This window comes from Schistocerca gregaria, chromosome 3, assembly GCF_023897955.1.
Source record: "Schistocerca gregaria isolate iqSchGreg1 chromosome 3, iqSchGreg1.2, whole genome shotgun sequence".
Taxonomy (NCBI): domain Eukaryota; kingdom Metazoa; phylum Arthropoda; class Insecta; order Orthoptera; family Acrididae; genus Schistocerca; species Schistocerca gregaria.
In genome coordinates this window covers 835522015-835541006 of record NC_064922.1, presented here as the reverse complement: position 1 = coordinate 835541006, position 18992 = coordinate 835522015, and positions in this window count along the sequence as shown.

The following is an 18992-nucleotide window of genomic DNA, read 5'->3' as shown; positions in this document are numbered from 1 at the left end:
CTCTGTCATATTCATTACTACGGAAATGTGATCTTTCTCTGTAATTATTACTACTCTGCCAACGGTTGTCATATGGGTGGTGTCTGTTTTGGTCACGATTTGTGTTGTGAGAATAGCCTTGTCGTGTCCAGTTATTATTTCTTTCACCGCGGAATTGCGACAGATGTGACCTGTATTTGTTGTGTTCCTGTTTTCGCGTTCCGCGATTGTTAGTATCAATTTCCAATTCTTGTAACAGTCCCTGAAAAGCTTCAATGTCATCTTTGCAACGTCCTGCCAAAATAATATGTCGTAAATGTTCAGGTAGTTTGATTAAGCAAATGCGGATAAGTTCTGAGGGGCTGTATGGGTTTGACAGGTACTGATTCTTGTGCAACATGCCTTCAAAATATTTCACAAGACTGGAAAATTCAGATTGTTCGAAATGTTTCATCATTATGATGCTATGTCTTACTCGGTCTTGTGTAGCTTGAGAGGAAGGCATGATAAAATTCTCCTTCACTGTGACAATCGTGAATGACCGATCGCATTCTTTCAGCTGGTTCATTCTCTAAATAGCCACACATAAATTCTAATCTGTGCTCTAATGACCAGTTGGGAGGAAAAAATGAGAGAATTAATGAAGCCACGCTTATGGATGAATGTCGTTGCCAGAATTTTTAAATGTTTTGAATTTATGTGTAGTAATGAACAGCTTTTAGTCAAAATCATCATGTCGGCGAGTCGCATGTCGGTCATTGTTACGTCGTTTCGGCGGTTCCATCTCAAAATTCGGTGTACCTTGCAAATTTCTTTCATAATTTCCGAAGTGTCCTGTGTTATTATTTTCTGGTTGTTCCGTATTTCTATGTCCCTCTTCCCATACTGGAGCGAGAGTGTCCTCTGAAATATGTAATTCTTGTATTACTTGTGCCAACTGATCTTGTACTTCCCTGATTTCTCTTTTGTACAGTGTATTGATTTGATTTTGATTTTGTTTGAATTTTCTAATTTGTTCATACTCTTCAGTGTCTGTGAAGGCTACAGGTCTTGTGTCATTCAGATCATCATCTATCTTTTTAGATAAGTTAGTGAACTGATCTGAAAGTTTGGCTACTTTATCTGATAGTGATATTATTTCCTCTGTGTGTTTTTCTGAATCAAGTTTCTGGGTGTCCATTTGTGTTGAAATCGTATCTACTGTGTCCTTTAAGTTTTCCTGAGTTCTTGCAAGTTGCGTAACCGAGACGGTGGATGCAACTGAGTCCATTTTAGCTTGCAAGGTGACGTGATTTTCACGAACAATAGTTTGCAGTTCTTTTATGGCTGCTTCGTGATTCTGTAATGCATTTTCATGCCGCGAAAAAATAGGTTGCAAATGCTCAAAAATTTGTGTTTTTACGTCATTACAGATTTTTTGACATTTCGATTCAATGTTATGTAACTCAGTAGTTAAATCTTCACGTGTTTGTTCAAGTGTGGTGTCTAAATTCCGAACATTTTGTCCCATTGTGTCTAATTGTTGCTATGTTTGTCTCTGGTGTTGTTCCATTGTGTCTAACTTTTGAAGCTTTTGCTGTGTTTGTCTCTGATTTTGTTCCATGGTGTCTAACTTTTGAAGATTTTGTCCCACTGCGTCTAACTTTTGAAGCTTTTGTCCCATTTGTTGCATTAATTGTAATAACAATGCACTGGTGTCTGAAACATGTTCCTCAGTGCTATTCGGCAATGGATTTGAACCGGCAATATTCGCAGTTTGAAAAGCAGAAAATGTGTCTTGACTTATTTGAGAAAACGGTGAGGACGCAAAACCTGAATCAACAGTATTTGCAAGATTGTGTCCTGTCATTTTGGATTCCTGAGGCAAGCTGTTGCCGACCGATCGATCGACAATGCTACCCTGTTCACTAATTGTTTCACTGTCTACACCATTGTTTGCAGCCCGCTCCATTTCACTATGTACAATTACCAAATTACTACTTTGAACATTAGTTAATTCATTACTCGGTGGCCCTAACACACTGCTTTCGTCTTCACTGTCATTTCTCAGTTTATTTTGGAGCCTAGTATTACGTTATTCACACGCCATTATTGTCACAATATTTCACACGATAACACAGAAAAGCACAATTTGAAGAGCAAAAAATAAGAGAACACATTGACGTAGCACTGAAAATAATATCTAGTTAATTGCAAGCGCAGTTGCGAAATACTTGCTGCAAATGTACATGCATGCCACAACTGTTTTACTGTACAACAATGAAAAACTACAACTACAAAGGAAATTCTCTCTATAATTACGGACTCCCAATAAACAAAAGCTACACTAATTACACAAAGTACAAGAAAAAAATCAGAAGATTCCAGTGAGGTATCCTCGGCTAAGGGTCGACATATGAAACGTCCCCTTAGAACAATTAATGAATTAGTGTGCTTAAACTGACACATTTTTTTTAGCGCAACGCAATCTGACTTTCAAAAATCCCTACAAAAGAGTGGCCCTGACTAACATTAACCTCTTCGTTTCACAAATCACTTACCTCACAAAAATCTTCGTTACTCGAACTACTGCAATACAACGAGCGCCACTACTGCCAGCTAAATAAAAGATTCAAATTACGGAAGGCACTAGCTACTGATAGGGATAGTTAGCAAATGAAAGACTTTAATAGAGAATAAACAATGTATTTACCTTAATAGTCATAATATATATTGCAGTTCATGACATCCATTCTTACAAATTTCAAAACTCCGCCATCTCTCTCCCCACATCCACCACTGCTGGCGGCTCACCTCCAACTGCGCAACGCTACGCGCTGTTAACATCCGGCTGCCCAACACTACAATGGCAGACAACAATGCAAACCAGCCACAGATTGCACAAGGCACAGCCAGTGATTTTCATACAGAGCGCTACGTGGCGTTACCAATATAAAAACCTAATCAGCCTACTTACAAGTTCTAAGGTCTAGGCGACTGATGACCTCAGGAGTTAAGTCCCATAGTGCTCAGAGCCATTTGAACCACTTTCGTTATCTGCAACTCTGCCATTTGTTCATATATTTCCGTAATTATATGTTCACCAGTGTTGGCAACATCAGGAAACCTATTAGTTAAGAGTACACTGTTTTTTAGTTTCCATTTGTCCGTCGACTCATCAATATAGCTGGACGTGTCAGTCAGGTAAAGGGTCTTACGATAACTGTCTGTCCACAGATCGCACGTCATTGAACACTGGTTTTTACCGATTGCGTCTTTCACTACTGGAATAAGTTCACTCATGACTTGATCAGCCAATTCCTTAATATGTCTGCTACAGTCCTTGGGGAAGGCAGCACGCCTTGGGCGGTAATTTGTCCATGTTTTGCTCCTGTGTTTATCAGTTCTTGAGCTAACCTTGTGAATCGTTCACCACTTACCATATTAAATGGTCGGAGGTCTGTTGCACACATTAAAACACATTTGTCTCTAATAGATATTTTATCAGCACTGGCATCTGCAACGCTTGACAAGTGTCGATGATCCTTACATTTATGACTGTTCATTGCAGTTGTGCTTCCTTTGTAAGCAAGCAATGCTCCACAATTTCCATTTTGGCACTGAACGTAACCGACTGGAAGATGTGTATCTCTTTCAACAACCACCTGAAACAGTCGTAATAAACACCTTCATGTATGTTCCACGAACACATTTTTCCTTGTCGTCTACGGACACAACAAACGTATCAGTTCATTAAAAAAGGCTACACAAACTAAGCGATTCGATTACTCAAATACTATCCCGTCTAGAATTCGGAAGCTCTATTCTGTAATTATTCAATAATAACTGAACGCCGGCCGCGGTGGTCTCGCGGTTCTAGGCGCGCAGTCCGGAACCGTGCGACTGCTACGGTCGCAGGTTCGAATCCTGCCTCGGGCGTGGATGTGTGTGATGTCCTTAGGTTAGTTAGGTTTAAGTAGTTCTAAGTTCTAGGGGACTAATGACCACAGCAGTTGAGTCCCATAGTGCTCAGAGCCAATTGAACCATTTTTTGAATAACTGAACGGCTTACCTTAAATTTTTCCCAACTGGAACTGCCACTCCTTACTCCCGCTTTATTTATCAAAATGTACCTCCCACCAGCAAGTTTCTTCAACACAACATCTTTTGTGACGGTAGTCATTGCATGGTCCCGGTTCCGCAACCACTCATGCTGAGTTTAGTCCCGTGACAGTTTACTGCCTACCGCTACGTTAGGATAATGCGAGTCTCTCGGCCAGCTCGCGCTCTCGCAGTCTCGGTCCGGGACTGTCCTATTCGACAATCCGCGTCTCAGCTCAGTTTCTTAGCGTGACGTCAGCCATCCCCACCTCACGCGCATACTCAGCGAGAAGCGAGCGAGACGTTTTGCCGTGCTCTAGCCCCACTGGCAGAGGGTTTCCGTGCCGTCGTGCATAGCTCATTACCGCAGTAAGGGGGCCTCCAGCCTCTTCGGAATTACTTAGGGATTGTCAGCTGTGCCGGTAGAGTCCGCGCAGGATGCAGCGACTGATGCGCATTGAACAATTTTCGTCCAAGGCGCTAGTCGAGTTCATTAGTTCGTTCGGGAGGACAGGTCGACAGCGTCTGCCGCCTTTCGGACGGCCGGTGATGACAGAAAAGAGGCGTACGCCCAACAGTCTTTCTCAACCTATGTTACAGAAAGCATCTCTTTTTTTTTTTTTTAAAAAAAAAAGAATCCATTCTTGCTTTACGTGTTTATTTCTGCTTCGAGTTAATGATGATGTGTCCATCATTACGTTAATGGTCTTAGTTACTGTGATATTTACGTGGAAGTAAGATACAGCACGAAATTCGAAAAATTCTTCAATGAAAAATAGGTGTCCCTATGATTTTGTGTTTGGTGCATATTACGTAACATAGCGCTGTGTACGAAATGTATGTAACATACTGAATTTCTCTTTACACTCTTGTGGACGTCTCTATCTATCGCCGACCTCAAGGAAATTTGCCTGAACTAGGACTCTCATCTGCGATTGTGCTGAGCCAGCGATAAAGAGTCAAATAGCCACAACCTCCCTCTTATTTCGTAATCGGTTTGATATATCGAAATGAGATTTTGGCAAATGATAGGAGACAAAGAGGAGAGTGTTTTGCCATATGGTTATTATACAAAATATCCATATCTAAGGCGTTATCCCACAAATTACGGACATTTCGATGAATCATTGTAATTTTTAGGGGCCGTCTATAGTTAGTGAAATGAGGAATGTTGTCGATTTTTGAACAGTTTAAGTGAAGACATACGTTTATTTTAACTCGAGGATGTGATTTCTCATCAGTTACTGACTTTAATTCTCCTCTGTTCCTCACTTAATAATCTTAATAAGCCAATGTTTCAGAAATCTCTAGCAGCTGCGTCTGCACAACACTTTAGTGAGGCGAGACTCTGTAAACTCCGCTGTGTTTTGGCAAAAGGAGCAAATTTTAACATGACTCAAGACAAACGTGTAGATTTTACTCAAAATTCGCCACTTATGGCGCTTCTCTGAAAGTTACAAATGGTTAACAAGTCAGGTGAAAATATATAGATGCGTTTTTGGCGGAATTCGTTTTAGATGCTAACCAAAGCAGAGGTGATATTGTTGGGCCCCACTTAATATTCACAAAAATGCGATTGTAGACTTCCGTTTAGAACGGCACTTCCCCTCCAGCACTCCGTATTTCCCCTACAGCACCTTCCCACAACCCCCAACACTACCGCTCTCTCCATGGGTGCTCTGCTGTCTCCGTATCTAGCACCCACGGCATTCTGCGCGAAGTAGTGGGGTGATGTCCGGGCGGTAAGTACGGCACGCATTCCGCCTATCCTACAACTGTAGCCGCAGCAACTACCCGCAGTTCCTAGACCTTCACCCCCACCACCACAAAGCTTAGTGCTGACACTGTTTCAGTTTCAGTTGGCCTGCTGTCCTCTATCATCGTTCGTGATACCCTGTCATTTTGTTTGTTTTCTTTTTTATGGTTGCAGGTTTCGTCATATGTTTGAGCGCAGCGAGAACAACTGACACAATACAGTTTTGTCCTAATTTTCACACAATTACTGCAGGAATTTGAAAAAAAAAAAAAAACAGTGAGTTTGCTTGAAAACAGTCGTTGGTTTTCTTTGAATTTGTTTATAACTGTCATGATCCATTTCGGTTTTAACCCATCATATTATGATGTATTACGAGCAGACAAAGTAACAGATGTAATCTTCCATTTTTTTCCTTACTGTTACTTCATCCCGCTCGTCCCATACAAGCAGTGTCACAATCCTCCGCTCTTCAACCAAGCGAACTGAAAAATAATTATAATGAGAATATACAAACAAAATTTGGGACGTTTCCGTTTTTTTCAAATTTTTACAGAAATGTAAACGTCTTATACAAAAGTCAGTTCTACACTAACAATATTCAAGACCACAAACACTTTTTGATCTCGGAATACAATTTAGATACTAAAAGAAAAAAAAAATAAATGGTTCAGATGGCTCTGAGCACTATGGGACTTAACATCTGAGGTCATCAGTCCCCTAGAACTTAGAACTACTTAAACCTAACTAACCTAAGGACACCACACACATCCATGTCCGAGGCAGGATTCGAACCTGCGACCGTAGCAGTCGCGCGGTTCCGGACTGAAGCGCCTAGAATCGCTCGGCCACCCCGGCCGACTAGATACAAAAACGTGAGACCTTGAGGCAGACATCAAAGACTGTTGTCACCGAAATGGAGAAAAAAAGGTAACACCATTAATTGTACAGTTTGACCCTAACTGTTTAAGTTCAAGCAATGACCAGTGCAACTGTGTGTGCTGGCAGGAAAACTCGGTCATGCTGGGTGGCGTAACCGTTTCGATGCACTTTTAAACAGCACCACGTAGATTCGTGGCCAATGTAAATATTATATTTATATTCTCAAGAGACTATGGCAGAAAGTGCTTATCAATAAATAAAATATTTAAGAACTGCTTGCCCACATAGGGGAAAAAACCCTGTCTTTCTAATGTTGTTGTTGTTGTGGTCTTCAGTCCTGAGACTGGTTTGATGCAGCTTTTCATGCTACTGTATCCTGTGCAATCTTCTTCATCTCCCAGTACGTACTGCAACCTACATCCTTCTGAATCTGCTTAGTGTATTCATCTCTTGGTATCCCTCTACGATTTTTACCCTCCACGCTGCCATCCAGTATTAAATTGGTGATTCCTTGATGCCTCAGAACATGTCCTACCAACCGATCCCTTCTTCTAGTCAAGTTGTGCCACAAACGTCTCTTCTCCCCAGTCCCATTCAATACTTCCTCATTAGTTATGTGATCTACGCATCTAATCTTCAGCATTCTTCTGTAACACAACATTTCGAAAGCTTCTATTCTCTTCTTGTCCAAACTATTTATCGTCCATGTTTCACTTCCATACATGGCTACACTCCGTACAAATACTTTCAGAAACAACTTCCTGACACTTAAATATTTACTCGATGTTAACAAATTTCTCTTTTTCAGAAACGCTTTCCTTGCCATTGCCAGTCTACATTTTATATCCTCTCTACTTCGACCATCATCAGTTATTTTGCTCCCCAAATAGCAAAACTCCTTTACTACTTTAAGTGTCTCATTTTCTAATACAAATTCAGATAAAATCACGATATAAAAAATATTACAAATGTTTTGTACAAATGTGTAAGATTGTCAAGATTTGACAAAATTTTAAATTCCTTCCAATAATTGTATTCATAATCCTTGCATACCTCTATGACTTTAAGTCTGATTTAGAATTTTCATAGCCAAATGAAAAGTCGGAAATGGACAAACGTGGAATCAAACTCACCTTTGTAACGTCTAGTTTTACGAGAAACGATTTACTTGAAAGTAGTCATAGTGATTAAGAAAATAAATTATTAGCTAGTTGAAGGAAAATTTTTGTCCAAATTTTCCCAGCTAAACGAAAATTGGACAATGAACAAATGGGGTATAAAACTGAACAGCGTGAGGTCTAGTTTCGGCAAAAATACTTAATTGCAGTAAAGTATTCACAGTAACCAAGAAAAAATTAATTACTGATTTGAGGGAAAATTACATAATGAATTTGTGTTCGAAGTTTCGTAGCTAAGCTAAGAGTAAGAAATGGACAAATGGCATATCAAATTGACCATCGTTAGATCTAGTTTTACTAAAAATAATATGCAGTTGGTTGAAAGTAATAACGGTTCTCAAAAAAAATTTATTGATTGGAGGGAAAAGTGAAATATTTTAGGAACAACTGGCGCTAGCTGTTTATATGAACTGTAAAAGGTTCATATCTTCAAGACATAGCTATTTTGCGTACAGAAAATTGTATTGGTGTGATGTTTGATTTTTAAAATTAAGAACTAATTTTCGGACAATTAATGGTCAAAGACTGCCTTTACATGGAGTACTAAATTCAGGGCATTTTGAAAACAGATGACATCATGACGTCAAGGAAACAAATGAAGTGTCAATAAGCTCATGGTCTTTGAACAAAGTTTGAAAATAAAAAAATGAAATCAGTCAAATGGTTCGTGAAATGCTTTGCCTAAAACTGAGCAGTACAATAGATAGAGAAATATTTGACGCGGATTTAAATGCTTCACGATATCGTGTACAGCAACTGAAGTGCATAAATGTTTGTTCTATTTTATTTCTTATTTTTCACACAGAATGTCACAAAACATATGTCCGACGTTTTTCCAGTTTTTTTACAGTTACTTTTTTCGTGTTTCTGAACAATGTCGGAAGCCAGTTCATCGATAGTCGTGAGTCGAAAAGTTCGACGTTGTTCTTTTTGGCAGTTTTCATATTTTAGTAAGGGGACCATTATCAGCAACTAAATTAACATGGAGTTTATCTCAGGCATTCATAAAATCAATATCACTGTTTCCAATACAGTTCCTGCAGCGCTGAGGTGTTGTTTTTTGTATCATTGCTTTTCTTCCTGCCGATACTGCTTTGTCTGTTTAAGAGAAGTTATCTCATCATGATAGCCGGCCGAGGTGGTCTCGCGGTTCTAGGCGCGCAGTCCAGAACCGTGCGACTGCTACGGTCGCAGGTTCGAATCCTGCCTCGGGCATGGATGTGTGTGATGTCCTTAGGTTAGTTAGGTTTAAGTAGTTCAAAGTTCTAGGGGACTAATGACCACAGCAGTTGAGTCCCATAGTGCTCAGAGCCATTTTTTTCTCATCATGATGAACACGCATATGTTATTTCAGAAAGAAGCAGGCGGGTCAGAAGACTTGGCAATACGTTAATTACTAACCTAATGATCTGCTTCTCGTAACGAAACCTACGGGCGACGGCTTTTTACTTAACGCGTGAGGGGCACATTGGGCATAACATTTCATTATTTCGCTTTTGAAAATTCCGACATATTTACGGATTGGACTAGACGAAAATGTTATATATTCTTAAGATTTAGTTCGCATAAAATGTTCATCTTACTCCACTAACGATAGAATTTCCATTGTGTCGAAAACTCGGTGTGAGGAAAGGCATCTTGTAAACTGTCACTATATCGTCTTCATAATTTGTTACCTTAAATAAAACTGAAACGAAAACACAGAGCATCTCTTTCAGCACGGTTTGCTGCTGATTCCATATTTGTACTCTGAGTAGTTTGCGAGTTCCAGCAGCTTGAACGAAATGTAAACTTCACGCGTGTGATCAGATCGGGACGTGGCAACCCTATACCGTGCCTCTGTATGGTCCTGGAGAAGTGTCAACAATAAAGTAATTATGAGCAGGCCACAACCGAGCAAACGAGAAATGGGAACCAGCTCGACGCAGCTCAAGTGTTTAGAAGACACTGGATGCCTGTGCGTTTTAGCAGCCTAACAGTGTATCAGACTTGAAGCTCATTTTGCTATGTTTTGTACTGTGATAGTGAAATGAGTACCCAAATACTGGAAAGCATGCGATTAATTGCAAAATAAGTGAAAAAGTGTGAGAATCTCCTTTCTATGGGCGGAAGCTCATGTAGATCTGGTTTGCAATTACAATGTCGACCATTTGGGGAAGGATGCCGTGAAACTAACGTCATTCTAACACCATCCTATTTTAAGTTATGGTCACTGAAACTGACCAAGGAAGAATGAGCAGCGGATTGGGGCTTTTGAGTCTGCCACAAAGGTTAGCACTAAGCTATGATCCAGCCTCGTCATTCTGCGATGAGACATGAACGTCCATTCCCTTGTCGCTTACTCTGCTCACGACAGTAGTAAACCAACAACCGACTGGCTTCACCGAAGATTCAGCTCTCGGTTTAGAGGTGGTCATTTGGTTCTTCCAACAGCAATACCGTTATGTCGTCCACCGTGGGTAGCTGCCAGAGCATTAGAGGTCGAAAGGTGTCTGCTTGTTTGCATCGATTCCTTTCATTAACATGAAATTCGTCACTGCTTCTGTCTTCTCCAAAGAGCCAAGTACTCTTAGGCGCGCAGCCTATAGAGTATATGCAGGGTGGAGCAAATACACTCCTGGAAATGGAAAAAAGAACACATTGACACCGGTGTGTCAGACCCACCATACTTGCTCCGGACACTGCGAGAGGGCTGTACAAGCAATGATCACACGCACGGGACAGCGGACACACCAGGAACCGCGGTGTTGGCCGTCGAATGGCGCTAGCTGCGCAGCATTTGTGCACCGCCGCCGTCAGTGTCAGCCAGTTTGCCGTGGCATACGCAGCTCCATCGCAGTCTTTAACACTGGTAGCATGCCGCGACAGCGTGGACGTGAACCGTATGTGCACCTGACGGACTTTGAGCGAGGGCGTATAGTGGGCATGCGGGAGGCCGGGTGGACGTACCGCCGAATTGCTCAACACGTGGGGCGTGAGGTCTCCACAGTACATCGATGTTGTTGCCAGTGGTCGGCGGAAGGTGCACGTGCCCGTCGACCTGGGACCGGACCGCAGCGACGCACTGATGCACGCCAAGACCGTAGGATCCTACGCAGTGCCGTAAGGGACCGCACCGCCACATCCCAGCAAATTAGGGACACTATTGCTCCTGGGGTATCGGCAATGACCATTCGCAACCGTCTCCATGAAGCTGGGCTACGGTCCCGCACACCGTTAGGCCGTCTTCCGCTCACGCCCCAACATCGTGCAGCCCGCCTCCAGTGGTGTCGCGACAGGCGTGAATGGAGGGACGAGTGGAGACGTGTCGTCTTCAGCGATGAGAGTCGCTTCTGCCTTGGTGCCAATGATGGTCGTATGCGTGTTTGGCGCCGTGCAGGTGAGCGCCACAATCAGGACTGCATACGACCGAGGCACACAGGGCCAACACCTGGCATCATGGTGTGGGGAGCGATCTCCTACACTGGCCGTACACCTCTGGTGATCGTCGAGGGGACACTGAATAGTGCACGGTACATCCAAACCGTCATCGAACCCATCGTTGTACCATTCCTAGACCGGCAAGGGAACTTGCTGTTCCAACAGGACAATGCACTTCCGCATGTATCCCGTGCCACCCAACGTGCTCTAGAAGGTGTAAGTCAACTACCCTGGCCAGCAAGATCTCCGGATCTGTCCCCATTGAGCATGTTTGGGACTGGATGAAGCGTCGTCTCACGCGGTCTGCACGTCCAGCACGAACGCTGGTCCAACTGAGGCGCCGGGTGGAAATGGCATGGCAATCCGTTCCACAGGACTACATCCAGCATCTCTACGATCGTCTCCATGGGAGAATAGCAGCCTGCATTGCTGCGAAAGGTGGATATACAATGTACTAGTGCCGACATTGTGCATGCTCTGTTGCCTGTGTCTATGTGCCTGTGGTTCTGTCAGTGCGATCATGTGATGTATCTGACCCCAGGAATGTGTCAATAAAGTTTCTCCTTCCTGGGACAATGAGTTCACGGTGTTCTTATTTCAATTTCCAGGAGTGTAAAAGCGGCCCGGACGAGTGGACACCATTTGTGGAGAAGAAATAGACCTACCATTACTTCCAGGATGGAGTAGCTGTCTATATAGCCTGACAGAATTGTTAGCAGAGGATAGTCTGATCGAGGCCCTAGCTGGTCACCTGGATCATCTCATCCACCAGTCTGCGATTACTTTGTGTGGGGAGCCCTGAAGTCTGAGGTGTAACGCCACAATCCTCGTAATCTTCAAGAACTGCAGCAAAACATTTCGGATGAGTTTCCGGTAGTTCCAACAGTCCAACTTCGATCCGCCTTTGGCAACTTGCTGACCAGGGTCCAGATGTACCAAGAGCTAAATAATGGCCACTTTCAACATCTGTTGTTAGGTTAGTAGTGTATTTTATTTCCTCTGCTGTATTTCTTTGTAAAGTGGATCGCCATTCTCTGGGCTACTTTTATTTACCCAACTGTGCATACCTATGGAGTGAGCATAGCCTATAGCGCATCTTCTCAACTTCAAACCGGGGTGGTCGCGTGATTTTGGGACGATGCTGCTTGTCTGTATTTTGTGTAATCATCATCATCATCATTGTAAATATTGCATATATTCGTTTGTTATACGTTCCTGCACATTTTAGCATTAGTAACAGTTTTGGTGCAGCATTGTTGTTGACAAGGATGCAAAGAGAAGTATGTGAAAGGAAGACCAGTTCCTTTTTATATGTATGTACAGCAAATGTATGATTGTAACTGTCATATTGATATAAAACGTTGTATCGAGACATGGTATTATTGTGTTAGACTGTGGTGTTGCAAAGCCTTGTACTGCAGAGCTAATATATGCAATATTTTGATCATATACTTACGAGACAGGTGCTAGGTGAGTTTGCAAGTGTATCTGACTAAAATTCGAGCCAGTGTATACAAATTCGAGCTATGTTCATATGCAGATAAAAGTTATACCTGAGAGTCTGATTAATTTTTTTCCAATTTATACAACTCTCAAACCACTGGGTGAATCTAAGTATTTTTACATGAGAGAGATTCCTAAATTATGTGATTTTTGTATTCTAGTTTCCCGAAAGATGAACAAATAGTCAAAAATTGAAAATAATAAAGGACAAACAGATGGATTGATTATCTGGTTTATTATAACAATTTCATAGTTCCACAAGCGCTCTTTTTTTTCGTGACGTTTCGGCGCCCCTTACTGTGTCATTGTAACGTAATTAACAAGAACAAACGTTCGAAAATATGAATATATGCAATAGAAAACGTACAAAAATGTTGTTGGATGTCGCACCTCCTCGTAACCTAGAAAATCGTTAATAAAATGGTATCCGAACTACGATACTTTCGCGAAAAAGCACAGTACTCTCGCTCTTCACAATTTTAAGGGAACTTCAGTTCCATATATCAAATTGTTAAGATGCCTATAAAACACGTATACAAAGTTTCAGTGTACTTCTGCAAGTCACCTGTCTATAGCAGCGAAATAATGACACTCAAAATACGCTGTATAGGCTAAAATGCTCCATCCCAAAACCACGTGACTTGAGCTGCAGGAGATGTTGCAGACAGAATTCTTGTTCTGTGCATCCTAATTCTCGCTCGTTAGTTACGATGATGAGCCAAAACATTAAGACCACCTACTTAACAAGGTGTTGGACCACTTCTTCAACGTAATTCAGAAGTGATTCTGCGTGAGGTGGATTCGTCAAGTACTTGATAGGTTTCCAGAGGTTGGTGGCAGCAGATGCCAACGACCAGGTCACACACTTACCGTAATTTACAGGCGGTTGGTTTGTGGGCGCGGAGATGGTGCTCGATAGCGTACCAGTTTGGTTTCCTCAGATTCAGGTAAGCCAAATTTGATGGCCAAGACATGCTCCTCAAGCGATTTCAGCACGATTTGGGTGTTGCGGCACGGATAGTTATCCTACTGGAAGATACCATCGCTGTTTAGGAAGACATCAAACATTAGAGGTTACAGGAGGTCCCTAGTAATGTTCACGTAGTACACAGCAGCCGTGGTGCCATCGATTAGTACTTCAGATCCCATGTAAGCCTAAGTGAATGTCCCCCATAACATAATACTGCTCCCACCGGCCTGTGTCCGTGTTGCGCTGAATCTTTTTGAGCAGCCATTAGCCTGGATGACGGCGTGTCTGGACACGACGATCGACCTGGTTTAACAATAAACGGAATTCATCCGAACAGGCGACACGATTCTATTGCCCTGCAGTCCAATCTCTGTGATCCTGCACCAACTGTAATCATAATTGGCGATGTTGCTGAGATCCTCTGAGGCGGAACACCATATTCGACGCTGTGTGCTGAACTGTATTCTCCAAAGAATCTTGTGCCTGCCCCAGCCTGTCGTGAGACCTGCCACAGATTTCCGTCTATACTGCTCTAGAGAGAGAGAGAGAGAGAGCAAGCTACCGATCCCTACGTTCTGTGATGAGGTATGGACGTCCAACTTCTTGTCGGCTACTTGAGCTTTCAGCGTTCTTCAACCACTTTCCATAGACGCTCACGACAGTAGCACGCGGTCAGTCGATCAGTTTCACCTTTTCGAGATACTCGCTCCCAGCCACTGGGCCACAACAATCTGGATTTTGTCAAAGTCGCTTAAGTCGGCGGATTTCCGTGTTCATTTTTGCTCCGCTCATATACCTCTCTTACCGCGTCACGTGTTCTCAGAGACACCAGGCAGCATATAACGTTGCGGTGGGCAGTGGTCGAAATGCTTTGGCTCATTAGTGTATTTATGCTGTTTGGCGCAGCCACGACAGACAGCATATCGCATCTCTGCACTAGCTGCACGTGACATATTTATCGGTTAAGTACTTTGACTAGCATGAGCCTGTCAAGTGTGTCGCCGCGAGTTGGTTCGTAGCGCGGTGCGAGGGAGAACCACTCTGGGGCTCAGTCTTGTTCTGTTCGAACGTGAATAGTCTGCAGTTTCTCACCATGCTGTTTCGCACCTGTTGTGTGAGATCGCTGTATGTTCTTTAATGAATGCTATGTATGCTTATTGGGTTACGTTCCTGCGGAACATGTTCGTTTATCGAAGTCATGGTTAGGCAGGGTAAAATCTCGATTTGCTGCATGTTCAAAATGAAACGGAACCTGATTTTTCATTGTGATCAATCACGTGCCCATGGAAACAGCAATGTTCCCATCTGCTTCATACTTCTGTGAGCATTCGTGGTATTCAGTCCCTGTCTCATAATACACATATCAAAAAAATTTTGCGTCACCTCGGTTCCGAGAGTTCCGGAATCTGTACAAAAAATTGGTTTAGAGATCAACATAAACATCATTTCCGCCCTTTTTATTGCTCATGAAAACCACACATTGCATGTTGTACCACCCATACAGCGAGACCTTCAGAGGTGGTGGTCCACATTGCTGTACACACCGGTACCTCTAATACGCAGTAGCACGTCCCCTTCCACTGATGCATACCTGTATTCGTTGTAGCATACCGTCCACAAGTTCGTCAAGGCACTGTTGTTCAGATTGTCCCCATTTGTCAACGGTGATTCAGCGTAGGTCCCTCAGAGTGGTCGGTGGGTCACGTCGTCCGTAAACACCTCTTTTCAGTCTATCCCATGTATGTTCGATAGGGTTCATGTCTGGAGAACATATGTTCAAATGTGTGTGAAATCTTATGGGACTGAACTGCTAAGGTAATCAGTCCAGTCCCTAAGCTTTTTTTTTTTGGTCATCAGTCTACTGACTGGTTTGATGCGGCCCGCCACGAATTCCTTTCCTGTGCTAACCTCTTCCTCTCAGAGTAGCACTTGCAACCTACGTCCTCAATTATTTGCTTGACGTATTCCAATCTCTGTCTTCCTCTACAGTTTTTGTCCTCTACAGCTCCATCTAGTACCATGGAAGTCATTCGCTCATGTCTTAGCAGATGTCCTATCATCCTGTCCCTTCTACTTATCAGTGTTTTTCACATATTCCTTTCCTCTCCGATTCTGCGTAGAACCTCCTCATTCCTTACCTTATCAGTCCACCTAATTTTCAACATTCGTCTATAGCACCACATCTCAAATGATTCGATTCTCTTCTGTTCCGGTTTTCCCACAGTCCATGTTTCACTACCATACAATGCTGTACTCCAGACGTACATCCTCAGAAATTTCTTCCTCAAATTAAGGCCGGTATTTGATGTCAGTAGACTTCTCTTGGCCAGAAATGCCTTTTTTGCCATAGCGAGTCTGCTTTTGATGTCCACCTTGCTCCGTTCGTCATTGGTTATTTTACTGCCTAGGTAGCAGAATTCCTTAACTTCATTGACTTCGTGACCATCAATCCTGATGTTAAGTTTCTCGCTTTTCTCATTTCTACTACTTCTCATTACCTTCGTCTTTCTCCGATTTACTCTCAAACCATACTGTGTACTCATTAGACTGTTCATTCCGTTCAGCAGATCATTTAATTCTTCTTCACTTTCACTCAGGATAGCAATGTCATCAGCGAATAGTATCATTGATATCCTTTCACCTTGTATTTTAATTCCAATCCTGAACCTTTCTTTTATTTCCATCATTGCTTCCTCGATGTACAGATTGAAGAGTAGGGGCGAAAGGCTACAGCCTTGTCTCACTCCCTTCTTAATACGAGCACTTCGTTCTTGATCGTCCGCTCTTATTATTCCCTCTTGGTTGTTGTACATATTGTATATGACCCGTCTCTCCCTATAGCTTACCCCTACTTTTTTCAGAATCTTGAACAGCTTGCACCATTTTATATTGTCGAACGCTTTTTCCAGGTCGACAAATCCTATGAACGTGTCTTGATTTTTCTTTAGCCTTGCTTCCATTATTAGCCGTAACGTCAGAATTGCCTCTCTCGTGCCTTTACTTTTCCTAAAGCCAAACTGATCGTCACCTAGCGCATTCTCAATTTTCTTTTCCATTCTTCTGTATATTATTCTTATAAGCAGCTTCGATGCATGAGCTGTTAAGCTGATTGTGCGATAATTCTCGTACTTGTCAGCTCTTGCCGTCTTCGGAATTGTGTGGACGATGCTTTTCCGAAAGTCAGATGGTATTTCGCCAGACTCATATATTCTACACACCAACGTGAATAGTCGTTTTGTTGCCACTTCCCCTAATGATTTTAGAAATTCTGATGGAATGTAATCTATCCCTTCTGCCTTATTTGATCCTAAGTCCTCTAAAGCTCTTTTAAATTCCAATTCTAATACTGGATCCCCTATCTCTTCTAAATCGACTCCTGTTTCTTCTTCTATCAAATCAGACAAATCTTCACCCTCGCAGAGGCTTTCAATGTATTCTTTCCACCTATTTGCTCTCTCCTCCGCATTTAACAGTGGAATTCCCGTTGCACTCTTAATGTTACCACCGTTGCTTTTAATGTCACCGAAATTTGTTTTGACTTTCCTGTATGCTGAGTCTGTCCTTCCGACAATCATATCTTTTTCGATGTCTTCACATTTTTTCCTGCAGCCGTTTTGTCTTAGCTTCCCTGCACTTCCTATTTATTTCATTCCTCAGCGACTTGTATATCTGTATTCCTGATTTTCCCGGAACATGTTTATACTTCCTCCTTTCATCAATCAACTGAAGTATTTCTTCTGTTACCCATGGTTTCTTCGCAGCTACCTTCTTCGTACCTATGTTTTCCTTCCCAACTTCTGTGATGGCTCTTTTTAGAGACGCCCATTCCTCTTCAACTGTGTTGCCTACTGCGCTATTCCTTATTGCTGTATCTATAGCGTTAGAGAACTTCAAACGTATCTCGTCATTCCTTAGAACTTCCGTATCCCACTTCTTAGCGTATTGATTCTTCCTGACTAATGTCTTGAACTTCAGCCTACTCTTCATCACTACTATATTGTGATCTGAGTCTATATCTGCTCCTGGGTACGCCTTACAATCCAGTATCTGATTTCGGAATCTCTGTCTGACCATGATGTAATCTAATTGAAATCTTCCCGTATCTCCCGGCCTTTTCCAAGTATACCTCCTCCTCTTGTGATTCTTGAAGAGGGTATTCGCTATTAGTAGCTGAAACTTGTTACAGAACTCAATTAGTCTTTCTCCTCTTTCATTCCTTGTCCCAAGCCCATATTCTCCTGTAACCTTTTCTTCTACTCCTTCCCCTACAGCTGCATTCCCGTCGCCCATGACTATTAGATTTTCGTCCCCCTTTACATACTGCATTACCCTTTCAATATCCTCATACACTTTCTCTATCTGTTCATCTTCAGCTTGCGACGTCGCCATGTATACCTGAACTATCGTTGTCGGTGGTGGTCTGCTGTCGATTCTGATTAGAACAACCCGGTCACTGAACTGTTCACAATAACAGACCCTCTGCCCTACCTTCCTATTCATAATGAATCCTACACCTGTTATATCATTTTCTGCTGCTGTTGATATTACCCGATACTCATCTGACCAGAAATCCTTGTCTTCCTTCCACTTCACTTCACTGATCCCTACTATATCTAGATTGAGCCTTTGCATTTCCCTTTTAAGATTTTCTAGTTTTCCTCCTACGTTCAAGCTTCTGACATTCCACGCCCCGACTCATAGAACATTATCATTTCGTTGATTATTCAATCTTTTTCTCACGGTAACATCCCCCTTGGCAGTCCCCTCCCAGAGATCCGAATGGGGGACTATTCCGGAATCTTTTGCCAATGGAGAGATTATCATGACACTTCTTCAACTACAGGCCACATGTCCTGTGGATACACGTTACGTGTCTTTAATGCAGTGGTTTCCATTGCCTTCTGCATCCTCATGTCGTTGATCATTGTTGATTCTTCCGCCTTTAGAGGCAATTTCCCACCCCTAGGACAAGAGATTGCCCTGAACCTCTATCCGTTCCTCCGCCCTCTTTGACAAGGCCGTTGGCAGAATGAAGCTGACTTCTTATGCCGGAAGTCTTCGGCCACCAATGCTGATTATTTATCAAAATTTAGGCAGTGGCGGGGATCGAACCCGGGACTGAAGACGTTTTGATTATGAATCAAAGACGCTTCACCTTTTTTTTTACTCTCATTTTGTTCCCATTTGTTCGTTGCATCTGCTCTGGGCGGACGTCGTAAGACATCCA